Source organism: Salmo salar, chromosome 09, assembly GCF_965601325.2.
Source record: "Salmo salar chromosome 09, fSalSal1, whole genome shotgun sequence".
NCBI classification, from domain to species: domain Eukaryota; kingdom Metazoa; phylum Chordata; class Actinopteri; order Salmoniformes; family Salmonidae; genus Salmo; species Salmo salar.
In genome coordinates, this window is record NC_138299.1 from 5045785 (window position 1) to 5059848 (window position 14064).

Below are 14064 nucleotides of genomic sequence, written 5' to 3' on the forward strand. Positions count from 1 at the left end.
GTGGTGTAATGCAAGGAGGGAGAGGGGTGATACCTGACCAATGCAGGGGTGAGGAGGGTTAAAAAGGAGGGGTGACGCATGACTAGAGCAGGGTTGATCAGTAGTGGGACGTGGGTAAAATCACTGGGGAACCCAAATCTCCCCCCTCAAAAAAATGAATATTGTTGTGATATTTGCGTTGTTTGCTCTATAACCTTTCAGTTTATACAGTGCATTCGGAAAGTATTCAGACCTTGTGACTTTTTCATATTTTGTTACGTTACAGCCTTATTCTAAAATGACAAAGCAAAAACAGGTTTTTATACATTTTTGCAAATGCAAATGCTTTAAAAAAACAACTGAAATATCACATTTACCTACGTTTTCAGACTCTTTACTCAGTAAAATTGGCAGCAATTACATCCTCGAGTCTTCTTTGGTATGACGCTACAAGCTTGGCACACCTGTATTTGGGGACTTTCTCCTCATTCTTCTCTGCAAAACCTCTCAAGCTCTGTCCGTTTGGATAGGGAGCATCGCTGCGCAGCTATTTTCAGGTCTCTGCTGGGCCACTCAAGGACATTCAGAGACTTGTCCCGAAGCCACTCCTGCGTTGTCTTGGCTGTGTGCTTAGGGTTGTTGTTCTGTTGGAAGGTGAACCTTCGCCCCAGTCTGTGGTCCTGAGCGCTCTGGAGCAGTTTTTCATCAAGGATCTCTCTGTACTTTGCTCTGTTAATGTTTCCCTCGATCCTGACTAGTCTCCCAATCCCTGCCGCTGAGAAACATCCCCACAGCATGATGCTGCCACCACCATGCTTCACCGTAGGGATGGTGCCAGGTCTCCTCCAGACGTGACGCTTGGCATTCAGGCCAAAGAGTTCAATCTTGGTTTCATCAGACCAGAGAATCTTGTTTCTCATGGTCAGAGTCCATTAGGTGACTTTTGGCAAACTCCAAGCGGGCTGTCATGTACCTTTTACTGAGGAGTGGCTTCCGTCTGGCCACTCTACCATAAAGGCCTGATTGGTGGAGTGCTGCAGAGATGGTTGTCCTTCTGGAAGGTTCTCCCATGTCCACAGTGTCACGTCCTGACAAGTAAAGAGGTTATTTGTTATTGTAGTTTGGTCAGGACGTGGCAGGGGGTGTTTGTTTAATGTGTTTCGTGGGGTTTGTTGGGCAATGTTCTATGTTAGTCTACTTCTATGTCTGTGTCTAGTTTACCTATTTCTATGCTTAGTTTATTGGTTTGACCTTCAATTGGAGGCAGCTGTTTCTCGTTGCCTCTAATTGAAGGTCCTATTTAGTAGGGGTGTTTTTTCATGGGTTTTTGTGGGTAGTTGATCCATGTTTAGCGTTTAGCCTGACAGGACTGTCTTCGTCGTCATTGTTTGTTATTTTGTTTTGTGTTCACGTTCCTTCAATAAAAGAAGATGAGTTCACACATTCCCGCTGCGCCATGGTCCCATCAGTATGACGAACGTGACACAGAGAGGAACTCTGGAGCTCTTTCAGTTTTATCTTCAGGTTCTTGGTCATTGAACTTACTCCAGGTAGACTCCAATCAAGTTGTAGAAACATCTTAAAGATGATCAATGGAAACAGGATGCACCTGAGCTCAATTTCTAGTCTTATAGAAAATGGTCTGGATACTTATTTAAATAAGGTATTTCTTATTTTTTATAGATTTGGCTGGAACGTTACAAAATGTGGAAAAAGGGAAGTGGTCTGTATAATTTACGAATGCACTGTATACCTTGCCACCATGATATATAGGCCTAAGGCCGAGACAAGAAGATACAGTGACAGAATAAACTCAACCACACCTTATTTTCATCACAAAAGCTGAGAGCAACCTCTGTTCGGTGAAGTCCACAAAGCATATTGCATTTAACAAATTGTTACATGACATACAGTATGGTCAAGCAAGTTAATGTTTCCAAAATGTTTAGACTACTAAACAACAATTGGTATCAAAGCACAAGGCGAGACCCAAATGCAGACACAGGAGACAGAAGGTTGGAGTCTTACAATGTTTATTAATCCAAAGGGGAAGGCAAGAGAATGGTCGTGGACAGGCAAAAAGGTCAAAAGCAGATCAGAGTCCAGGAGGTACAGAGTGGCAGACAGGCTCGTGGTCAAGGCAGGCAGAATGGTCAGGCAGCCGGGTACAAAGTCCAGAAACAGGCAAGGGTCAAAACCGGGAGGACAAGAAAAATGAAAAAAGCAGGAGAACGGGAAAAACACTGGTTGACTTGGAAACATACAAGACAAACTGTCACAGAGAGACAGGAAACACAGGGATAAAAACACTGGGGAAACAAGCGACACCTGGAGGGGGTGGAGACAATCACAAGGACAGGTGAAACAGATCAGGGCGTGACAATTGGTTTAGAACCATGGAGAGTTACCAAAAGTTTCAAAGAAAACATAAGCTAACTCCACTATTCCAGCACCATTTCAACTTCAACATCATCATATCATCGATGCTTTGTCTAATACAGTGACAACTAAAAGATACCAAAAACGATTTAGTCCAATCAACATGAGCTAAATATGATGTGGCTGTCCATGGTTCTGATTTCTTCTAGCCTAACTTCCTTTCATGGGTAACGATGAGCCAGCTAGTTAACATTAGCTTACTACATCTAGCTACATATTGAGCTTCCATCCTCTCAGGCCAGCATCACAATGTATGAAATTATGGTTGGATCAGAATCACCGTACGGATAATTAAGTAAAACCACACATCCAAATCCCTATCTCCATCCATGGCTAATTAAGGAAAGGGCCAATTTTAGCTAGCTAGCCACCGGAGGACAACAACACAACGAGATGCGACAATTCAAGTTTTCTGTCAATTACGTTTTGCTTTTGATGTGATATGATTGGTGTGAAGCCAAATCCAAACTGGCTTCCCTTGACAACTTTTTTTGGTGGCCACACCATTCACAGTTGAGCTCACTCAGTTTACCTCAACACTAATAAGCTATTATTTTAAAAAAATTTTTTTATCAAATGCTAGTTGGCTTCTCCTGCATTCAATGCCACAGGGGCGGCAACAATGTCATACTCTTTTTGACCAGACAGCATCAGATAGATGGGCTACAGAGTCAGAGGGGCGGGCTCTGTTTCACTTGCTTTCTCAGGTGAGATACATTCAGCCTCTTGCAAATTTAAGGAAACTATTAAACACAGAGAGACAAAAGATAAGTGTTTTTTTTTTGTTTATTATTTTAAAAAATTATGGGAAGCATGGCTTCCCTTAGCATCAATGAATACACACCACACCACATCAATGAATACACACCATTGACTATGGGAGGGATGAGAGTTAAGGAGGAGGGGTGATACTTGACTAGGGGAGGGATGAGGGTTGAGGAGGAGGGATAACACTTGACTAGTGCAGGGTTAACACTAGGAGAGCGTCATGTTGATTATTGTATGTATTACGTATTACATTTAGAGAGTACATGACAACATGATGAATAGTCTATCTATAACACCATTCATAATTAGTTATATAACATCTTATGGCGTTACTCATAACTATTTAAAACTGCTTATGACATGTTATGACAAATGTTATAAAAGCTGTATGAATGGCAATAAAGTGTTAACAACATAACTTAATGAATATATTTGTCCATACTTGTCACTTCTGTAACAACGTTATATCTATGCTCCATGCATATTAAACTGTGTGTATCTGCGTGTGTGTGCGTGTGTAGGTCATTCAGGCATCTTGCTGCAGTCTGCTCTTCAGGAAGAGGAAGGGGGTTGAGACACGGAGGACAGTGAGAAGCCACAACCCTTCCCTCAGCCAGAGCTCAGACTATACAAGGCCCTGACAGACCTGAAGAGCCAGGATTGGTCAGGAGAAGCCCATTACACTTACTTTATATTCATACAGTTTTGGTTAACTGAGATTAAGATCTACTTTTCAAGAGAGAACCTTTCAAGGTATAGCAGCAGTTGGCAGTCACAAAAGTTACACAAATACAGAACAAAGTGAAAACCAAAAACCTTATTTCCATTCACATAATGTCATTTTCTATCATTCATACTTACATCACAGTACTTGATGGTGTGTTTGTTTGTGATATCCTTCCAAAGAAGATCCATTTAAATCGGTCAACTTTATTTTCCATACTGTACAGTATATGCGTGGAATAAATTTTGCACTTAAAATGGCCCCGAAAATATATATACTGCTCAAAAAAATAAAGGGAACACTTAAACAACACATCCTAGATCTGAATGAAATAAATAATCTTATTAAATACTTTTTTCTTTACATAGTTGAATGTGCTGACAACAAAATCACACAAAAATAATCAATGGAAATCCAATTTATCAACCCATGGAGGTCTGGATTTGGAGTCACACTCAAAATTAAAGTGGAAAACCACACTACAGGCTAATCCAACTTTGATGTAATGTCCTTAAAACAAGTCAAAATGAGGCTCAGTAGCGTGTGTGGCCTCCACGCGCCTGTATGACCTCCCTACAATGCCTGGGCATGCTCCTGATGAGGTGGCGGATGGTCTCCTGAGGGATCTCCTCCCAGACCTGGACTAAAGCATCCGCCAACTCCTGGACAGTCTGTGGTGCAACGTGGCTTTGGTGGATGGAGCGAGACATGATGTCCCAGATGTGTTCAATTGGATTCAGGTCTGGGGAACGGGCGGGCCAGTCCATAGCATCAATGCCTTCCTCTTGCAGGAACTGCTGACACACTCCAGCCACATGAGGTCTAGCATTGTCTTGCATTAGGAGGAACCCAGGGCCAACCGCAACAGCATATGGTCTCACAAGGGGTCTGAGGAGCTCATCTCGGTACCTAATGGCAGTTAGGCTACCTCTGGCGAGCACATGGAGGGCGGTGCGGCCCCCCAAAGAAATGCCACCCCACCGCCAAACCGGTCATGCTGGAGGATGTTGCAGGCAGCAGAACGTTCTCCACGGCATCTCCAGACTCTGTCACGTCTGTCACGTGCTCAGTGTGAACCTGCTTTCATCTGTGAAGAGCACAGGGCGCCAGCCATCTTTCTTGCCACAGCTCGCATTGATGTGCCATCCTGGATGAGCTGCACTACCTGAGCCACTTGTGTGGGTTGTAGACTCCGTCTCATGCTACCACTAGAGTGAAAGCACCGCCAGCATTCAAAAGTGACCAAAACATCAGCCAGGAAGCATAGGAACTGAGAAGTGGTCTGCGGTCCCCACCTAAAGAACCACTCCTTTATTGGGGGTGTCTTGCTAATTGCCTATAATTTCCACCTGTTGTCTATTCCATTTGCTCAACAGCATGTGAAATTTATTGTCAATCAGTGTTGCTTCCTAAGTGGACAGTTTGATTTCACAGAAGTGTGATTGACTTGGATTTACATTGTGTTGTTTAAGTGTTCCTTTTAATTTTTTGGAGCAGTGTATATATGTCATCCATAGCCTGCACATGGTGAATGGAGGTTAGGTTTTCAATTCTCTGGCAACAGCTCTGGTGGACATTCCTGCAGTCAGCATGCCAATTGCACACTCCCTCAAACCTTGAGACATATGTGGCATTCTGTTGTGTGACAAAACTGCACATTTTAAAGTGTCATTTTATTGTCCCCAGCACAAGGTGATCATGCTGTTTAATCAGTTTCTTGATATGCCACACCAGGTGTCAGGTGGATGGATTATATTGGCAAAAGAGAACTGCTCACCAATAGGTATGTAAACAAATAAGCTTTTTGTGATTTAGGATTTTTTCTCCTATTCATTAAATATGGGACCAACACTTCACATGTTGCGTTTATATTTTTGTTCAGTTTAATATGTAATAAATAATCTTAATATTATAGAACCCAAAAATTCAGGAACATTTGAATTTACAGTATGTAAACGTAACATGATGAACAGGAAACATATTTACTCTCAAGGGTGGCGAATAAAATATAGCTGAAATCCACGCCTCCTGAAAATTACATAAAAAAAGACCCAGCTGCTTGGTCAACCCAGCATGAGAGTAAAAAAAACCCAACTGATGGTTAAATGAACCAATGTTTGGGTAATACCAACAACCCAACTTGTTGGGTTATTCACACCACCCAACTGGCTGGGTCAAAATATCCCAGCGTGTGTTCTGTCCAATATTTATCCAGCGCTGGGTTACCAAATAACCTAAATTGGGTTGTTTTTAACACAGTATTTTTTGTGTGTCTACGGCCCTGTATGCGAGATATGTCTGTAACAGCATTTGGGATTGCTCCATCTTGGGAACAGGTATTAAATGAATAACAAAGCAAATCCTGAAACAATTTAGATGTGAAAATAGCCTATTCTATACAAAGTAATTGGAATAAGTAAGTGTTTGCCCCTTGAAATTATAGTTTAAGTGGATTTCAGTGCTGCAGCTAGACACTGTGATCAATGACACAGTGGGAGAGGGAGACAAAGGGAGGCACCTCTCTCTGTCTCCTGCTGTCCACATCGATCATGCATTGCATTGAAGGAAAGGGGAGGGAATAGAGAGCAAACCTCTTCATGAACTCAAAGCAAGGCAGTCGAGTGAGAACAGCAGCATATCAGAACATGTCTGCTTCCAGGTTTTAAACAAACAAATAAACAGACCTTTTCACCTCCCTTAAAAACACAGAGCACACTCACTTTTGTAAGGGTTGTTAATGTTATAGTTTTTGCGTTAAATATGCACAACTTCTTTCCAGATTTACATATGACCAAAAACGTAGGCTACATCAGCCAGAGTAATACCATATAATAATGCATTACACTTTTGTTACAATGAACATAAAGAATAGGTTAAAACATTCAAGAATATTGCACATTTTTATTCTATAGTTTGTCCTACTAAAACTAGCCTCGTATGGAATAGTTAATTTATATTGCATTTGATAATGTTGCATTGGTAATGCTATGTTTTATACACGTGTTGTTGAGTTGGATGAAAATACACCATATGTATGAGTGCCACACCTGCAAAAAGCATACAGTAGAAGCATACTGTTGTCTACGGTATACTTTTTGCAGGGTGTGGCACTCCTACAGTTATAATTATTTGTGATTCAAATCGTTCTTGGTAATATTGTTTGGTAATAAACAAAGGCAAGATATTGCACCATCAGATGGCAGGCAATCTCTCCAACAGCCACGGTAACTGCTTGAGCAAGCATTTTACACACACTAATCCACTTTGTTAAAACATCAACCTTAATCCTTAGCTGCAAATTACAATACGCCACAATTGAAAACTACGCTACTCGTTTTGGTGTTATTTACTTAATCTTCCTAATGGCAAAGTGTCTTTACCCATGTAAATGTGTAGCTATGTTCTTACCACGCAACTATCCCCTTCTCCCCTTCTGCCTTTTCTGTGCGTAAACCATTGTTGGGTCTCGGGGACTCTCCGCGCTTGGACATGTAATTTCTTTCCTGAGAAAAATAACAATTGAATATGCTCTAATATTAGGCTGAAGCAAGACTTTGGTTTATTGTGTTTATTCATTTCATTCCTGACCTACTTGGATGTGTCTAGCACTCAATGATTACTTTAAACAACAACTACAAACATGCAATGTTGTTTTAGAGGACGCACGAATTAGGTAGGGAAATACACGCGGAAACTATAGTGCCACTGTAGCACTTACAAAACCAATTGGAAGATGTGCATGCAGAGCTCCAACTAAGGCATTTTTCTAACAAATTTGAGGGGGAACTATACAAGTATGCTGTGAAGCTGTTGTCGCTGCTTGGCTATATCGGACCGACTTGGTTATCGGTGTTACATTTTTCCCGAGGAGTCGTGAAAGGGAAGGATGCAGCTTTTTAGTTCGGTTTGCAGTTTGTCTCTTGGAATAAGACATGATGCCCTGGAAACACATGGGTAAACAACGACGATGAGAATATAACGTTTGATAGCACACCATGGATACGTATGTGGCTGTAAAGGTAAGGGTTGCGCTTTTTAATATATTATGCCATTGTCGGCGATGATCATTCACTTAAATATTGTAAAACAGATATAAGGGCACTATAAAAACAAAGACCGACAATTGAAAGTCTCTTGAATATGGTTTAGTAGTAAATATGTATTTTATGGGTTTTACAGCCTCAGTTGATGATGGTGGATGGATAACACTTAACATAGGCTACATAGATAAACCCACATAGATAAACCCACTTGAGTGATAATGTGTGTGGGATTTATTGTATAAGGTGCACAACAAGTGTATTTTTTATATTGCATTTTAGCTTCAACAATCACACAGCTATACAAGCTACAGATAGTTGGAAGATGCACTTTATAGGTTAGAAATCGAATCGTCTCAGAGTAGGCTATTTATTTGACGACATGTAGAAATACAGCAACCTGCAATATTTTTGCATCGCCTTATTGAGCAAAACAGAAATATATACGGATGTGATTTCACTACATAGGTTTACCAAAAAGTAACTCAAGCCACGGTCAGTGAAAATTGTTTCGAGATCTGGAACCTATATCATTTTCCAAGTTCTGCAGTGTGTTGGATGGTTTGAGGGGTTAATTCAACCAGAGGGCAGCCATAGACTATATGCGAAAGCATGCGAACATAAAGTATCCTATGTGTGTTTATAATGTGAAGATTTTGCACAGATTGAAAGTCGGGGTTCTAATTTGTTTCACGTCGATCCTACATCATATGTAGCCTACATATATTTTGTGGCGACGTGTGTGCTTGCTTTCATCCGTGTTTGGGTAGGGACTGGTGTGTGTTGCTTTTCAAGGGGGTTAAGTATGTGCACGCCCAATAACTAATAATTTGGGATTTTTTAACATGTCTCTCTAGCCTATTATTGTAGCCTATGTGATACTTGAAAGAATGACTCCACTATAAGGAACTTTACATCACAATAATTATAGCCATCTTTAATGACACTGATGAAAGAACGTTGTGCATGTGTTTTTGGGGAGACCGGAAGAGGGAGGGAAAGTGTGTGCGTGCCTACAGTGCGTGTGTCTGGGCTATACGCAATAGCTTTGTAAGCATCTGGTGTAGATTAACAGTGAAATGGTTACTTCCCAACAATGCAGAGAGGAAAATGGAAAAATAATTAAAAAAAATAACACGAAAACTAAATGCACAATGAGTAACAATAACTTGGCTAAATACATGGGGTACAAGTACCGAGGAGTAAGATGCAAATTAGGTAGAAATGGAAATATGTGACCGACCAGCTCCTTTCGTTTTATGTAGCAAAATTTGAAATTGTGTTTTTTACATTGGATAAAAGTAGAGACAGTGCTAGTAAATAGTATATCATACTCTACAGTTGAGGAACAATGGGAAAGTAATTATGCTTTGAAAGTTGATAAAATTGTAACTTCACTTTTGAGAAAATGCCCCTTGAATACTTTTGGTACACCTACTGGAAAGCTCGTCTTTGTCTACACCCATTCAGCATCATTCTCTTAAGCCCTACCCCCACCATCTCTTTAACCTGTTGGGGGCAGTATTTACACGGCCGGATAAAAAACGTACCCGATTTAATCTGGTTATTACTACTGCCCAGAAACTAGAATATGCATATAATTATTGGCTTTGGATAGAAAACACCCTAAAGTTTCTAAAACTGTTTGAATGGTGTCTGTGAGTATAACAGAACTCATATGGCAGGCAAAAACCTGAGAAGATTCCTTACAGGTTGTGCCCTCTCTGACCATTCCTTGAGCTTCTTGACTCTGTTTATTGAAGACTGAGGATCTTTGCTGTAACGTGACACTTCCTACGGCTCCCATAGGCTCTCAGAAGGCGGGAAAAAAACTGAATGATGTAATTCCAGCCCCAGGCTGAAACACATTAGCGCTTTTGGCAAGTGCTCTATCAGAGGACAATGGGCTGAGGCGCATGCACGAGTCGACCCCATGTTTTTATTTTCTTCCGTCTTTGAACCTAAACACAGATTCCCGGTCAGAATATTATCGCTTTTTTACGAGAAAAATGGCATAAAAATTGATTTTAAACAGCGGTTGACATGCTTCGAAGTACGGTAATGGAATATTTAGAACATTTTTGTCACGAAATGCGTTGTGCGCATCACCCTTCTTTACCATTCGGATAGTGTCTTGAACGCACGAACAAAACAGAGGATATTTGAACATAACTATGGATTATTTTGAACCAAACCAACATTTGTTATTGAAGTAGATGTCCTGGGAGTGCATTCTGACAAAGACAGCAAAGGTAATACAATTTTTCTTATAGTAAATCTGATTTTGGTGAGTGCTAAACTTGGTGGGTGTCTAAATAGCTAGCCCTGTGATGCCGGGCTATCTACTGAGAATATTGCAATATGTGCTTTCACCGAAAAGCTATTTTAAAATCGGACATAGCGAGTGCATAGAGGAGTTCTGTATCTATAATTCTTAAAATAATTGTTATGTTTTTTGTGAACGTTTATCGTGAGTAATTTAGTAAATTCACCAGAAGTTTGCGGGGGTATGCTAGTTCTGAACGTCACATGCTAATGTAAAAAGCTGTTTTTTGATATAAATATGAACTTGATTGAACAAAACATGCATGTATTGTATAACATAATGTCCTAGGGTTGTCATCTGATGAAGATCATCAAAGGTTAGTGCTGCATTTAGCTGTGGTTTGGGTTTATGTGACATTATATGCTAGCTTGAAAAATGGGTGTCTGAATATTTCTGGCTGGGTACTCTGCTGACATAATCTAATGTTTTGCTTTCGTTATAAAGCCTTTTTGAAATCGGACAGTGTGGTTAGATTAACGAGAGTCTTGTCTTTAAAATGGTGTAAAATAGTCATATGTTTGAGAAATTGAAGTAATAGCATTTCTAAGGTATTTGAATAACGCGCCACGGGATTCAACTGGCTGTTGAGTAGGTGGGACGATTTCGTCCCGCCGACCCTAGAGAGGTTAAGGATTAACATGTGAGGCCATGTACTGAACAACCAAAGCTTTCAAGACTAAAGGCTGGTTTATACTACGGTTGTGTTTGTAAATTCAATCTGGAGTGCCAGAGTGCGCTCAGAGTGCGCTCTGGGCACTCCTAAAGTCAGAGGGTTGTCAGATTGTCTGTTGGTAAATTCAGTGTGTTTCGCTTCTGGAGCATTCAGAGCACACACTGGACACTCTGGTCAAGGAGTAGGGTTGATCCGAGCGTTCTGACCTAACAATAGCAGTCAAGTACCCAAGCTAACTGACTAACATTGGCTAGCTTGCTAGCTACTTCCAGACACAAAAATGAGAGAACAGCTCACTCTGACCATTTTACTCACCCTAGCAGAGCTGGTTAGGCTGTTTTTATGTTATCCAGAGCATTAGTGACCGTAACTGTGCTGCTGGCAACAATTCAATTACGCATTTTTGCCAACATTACTGACACCGGCCATATTCAATGGGTGTTGAGCGTTTGTAAATTTGTCAGTTATTCTGCTCTCTGGTACACTCAGACGAGAGTGCTCTGAAATCAGAGTAGCTAGCCAGAGCGAATTTACGAAGCACCCGAATGCCCATTGAGAATGCACAGCAACTATACCACTTAGCTAAGCTAAGAATGACTGGAATAATGAAGTCAGTAAACATTGGGTAGTTAGTTAGATAGCATTTAGTTAATATACTGGCCGGTTTCATTTATTTGTAGCCAACTAACGCTAAGTAGCTAACTAACATACTAACTAACATACGGTACATACTGCTGTAATGATATGCTATGTGGTTCGTAAGGATAGCGTATAGCGTACATAACAAATTGTCAGCCAACATAACGTGTAAGGTAACTTATTTGAAAAGTCATTGCTTTATTACACTCATCAACATTTTCTTAACATTTGTCATAATTAGTTAAAGCAATTAACTTGTATCCGCTTTTGTTGGACTTCATATTGGCTGCATATTTTCCGCCATTGGCTTCAAATCTGAAAACAAGGTAAAGCCACAACCATTTTCCGAAGAATTGCATTATGGGCCCATAGTGTCCATTCCTTGTATGCTTCGTATTTTGGCGAATATAGTACGACACCCGGGAACTTTTGGCATACTAACTATATCCATACTATGACCAATAAGCATACTATATACTATATATAATTTACGCCACAAATAGTACAGTTAGTGCGGTTAGTATGAGTATTCGAACACAGCTCTAGTTTCCTGAAACGAGTCACATATAGGTAGGGGTAAAGTGACTAGGCAACAGGATAGATAATAAACAGTAGCAGTAGCTTATGTCATGAGTCAAAATAGACTCATGACATCTGCTTATTTTTGATTGTAATTACGTCAGGCTACATGCATGATCCAAACAGCACTTGCACACAAATATAATTGTAATCTCTGAAAACTCTGAAGGAGGGGTTAGACCTACATTGTATCAGATTTCTTTTCCCTTCTCAAGTCAATCCCACAAAATAGGGATTAGATTGAACAGATATAACATTCTTATTCCAACATAAAGCAGAGTTAATATTTAAAGTGCTTGGTGTTGCTTAGAATGAACAAAGACATTGGGCTCTCAAGCCCACAATGAATACATGGTGAATATACTAAGGCGCCCCACTGGACATACAGTACCTGAATCAAAGTTGTTTCCACATAATTTCAATGAAATTATTTTGAACCAACGTGGAATAGACGATAAATCGATGTCTGTGCCCAGTGGGGTGTCACTACACAGCAAAGACACTTGCTGTTTTATGTATTGTGAAGGCTTTTCAAAAAACAAACAAGCCAAGAGATTTGATCAAAAGTGCCCCATTGTTTAGCTGCATGTGGCATTCTTCCATAAAAAAAAGTATTTGTTGCTGTCACATTTTTGCATTTACGTTTTTGTTTTGTTTTCTCAGTCTTAATCTCTCTCTCTCTCACACACACACACACACACACACACACACACACACACACACACACACACACACACACACACACACACACACACACACACACACGAGAGAGAGAGAAAGACCTTACAACATGTGAAGGGGAGGGATTTGTTTCTAATTCTGACCACACAAATTCTCGAAATGACGCTCTGGACAAACAAACCTGCATTTTTACCATGGTATATTTAACTACTGCACAATGGGGATTGACTATTGTTGACCCTGATGTGGATAAAACTACAGATATCCACTTTGCGTTACACTTTGTGATTCATTCCCAATACATGGTGTCTGCCAAGCGCTGACATCTGTATAGGAAATGGCCCTCAAGGGGTTAATGCTGAATGTGCACACTGCCAATCATTGAAAGAGATATAGGTCTAGTTTGACAGGCAAACACAATCAGTGGACGCATCACATGGATGCGGGGTTGAGCTGAAATGTAGGCCAATGCTACTCCAGGGATATCTTGGATCTGTGCAGGAGGCAACAGCGGAAAGTTGTTTTTGTGCATGGGAAATTATAAAGTGAAAGAAAGAAAGAGAGTTAGAGGGATACAGAGAGAGGGAAAGAGACAGACAAACAAACAAAGAGAGAAAGAAGGGGAATTATATTAGAGAACAATTGAAGATGATTAAAGATGGATATGACAGGCCACTTTCAACCGTGATCATTTGCATACACTGTGCATACACCCTCAAAGATACAAGTCCTGTTATGTGTGTTTGTTTTGTTTATGACATAATGGCAAGTGGTCCCTGATGGTGGTGAATGAAGGATAGGTGGAGTAGCATAAATGGATCCTAAGAGGGCATGAGGAGGTTGGGAATAGGAAAACATAGGGAGTAGGGAATCCTTCCAAATAACATTGAAGTTTTTCTCTCACATGATATGTTGCATAATATGATACACTTAAAAAAATATTCCAGGCACAGAAACAAACAATAATAGAATACAATTACTAATGGTGCACGCAACGTGTTTTGACAGGTGTCTTCCTCAGGCAGTCTATAATATTCCTGATGATAACACAAGTTCAGGTGCACCTCAAGGGCCTGTTCTAACTAGGGTTAATTACAGGAACCCGGTTACTGAGATTTCCCACCCTAAACCACTCCCTTTTCCCGGGATAAATCACTGCGAGAAACCAGAAAATTATAATAAATTATTTATATCAACAGCATGACCTGAAATGGAA

General features: G+C 40.4%; 1 protein-coding gene across 1 annotated transcript in view; it reads left to right on the forward strand.

Annotated features, from left to right (window-relative positions):
* Window positions 1–7360: 7360 nt before the first annotated feature.
* Window positions 7361–14064, forward strand: part of LOC106610601 (leucine-rich repeat and fibronectin type-III domain-containing protein 2) — a 226610-nt gene continuing 219906 nt past the window's right edge. Inside the window, exon 1 of the mRNA XM_014210003.3 lies at window positions 7361–7929. The gene's annotated coding sequence lies outside the window, so the exon portion shown is untranslated. The remainder of the gene's footprint in view (window positions 7930–14064) is intronic.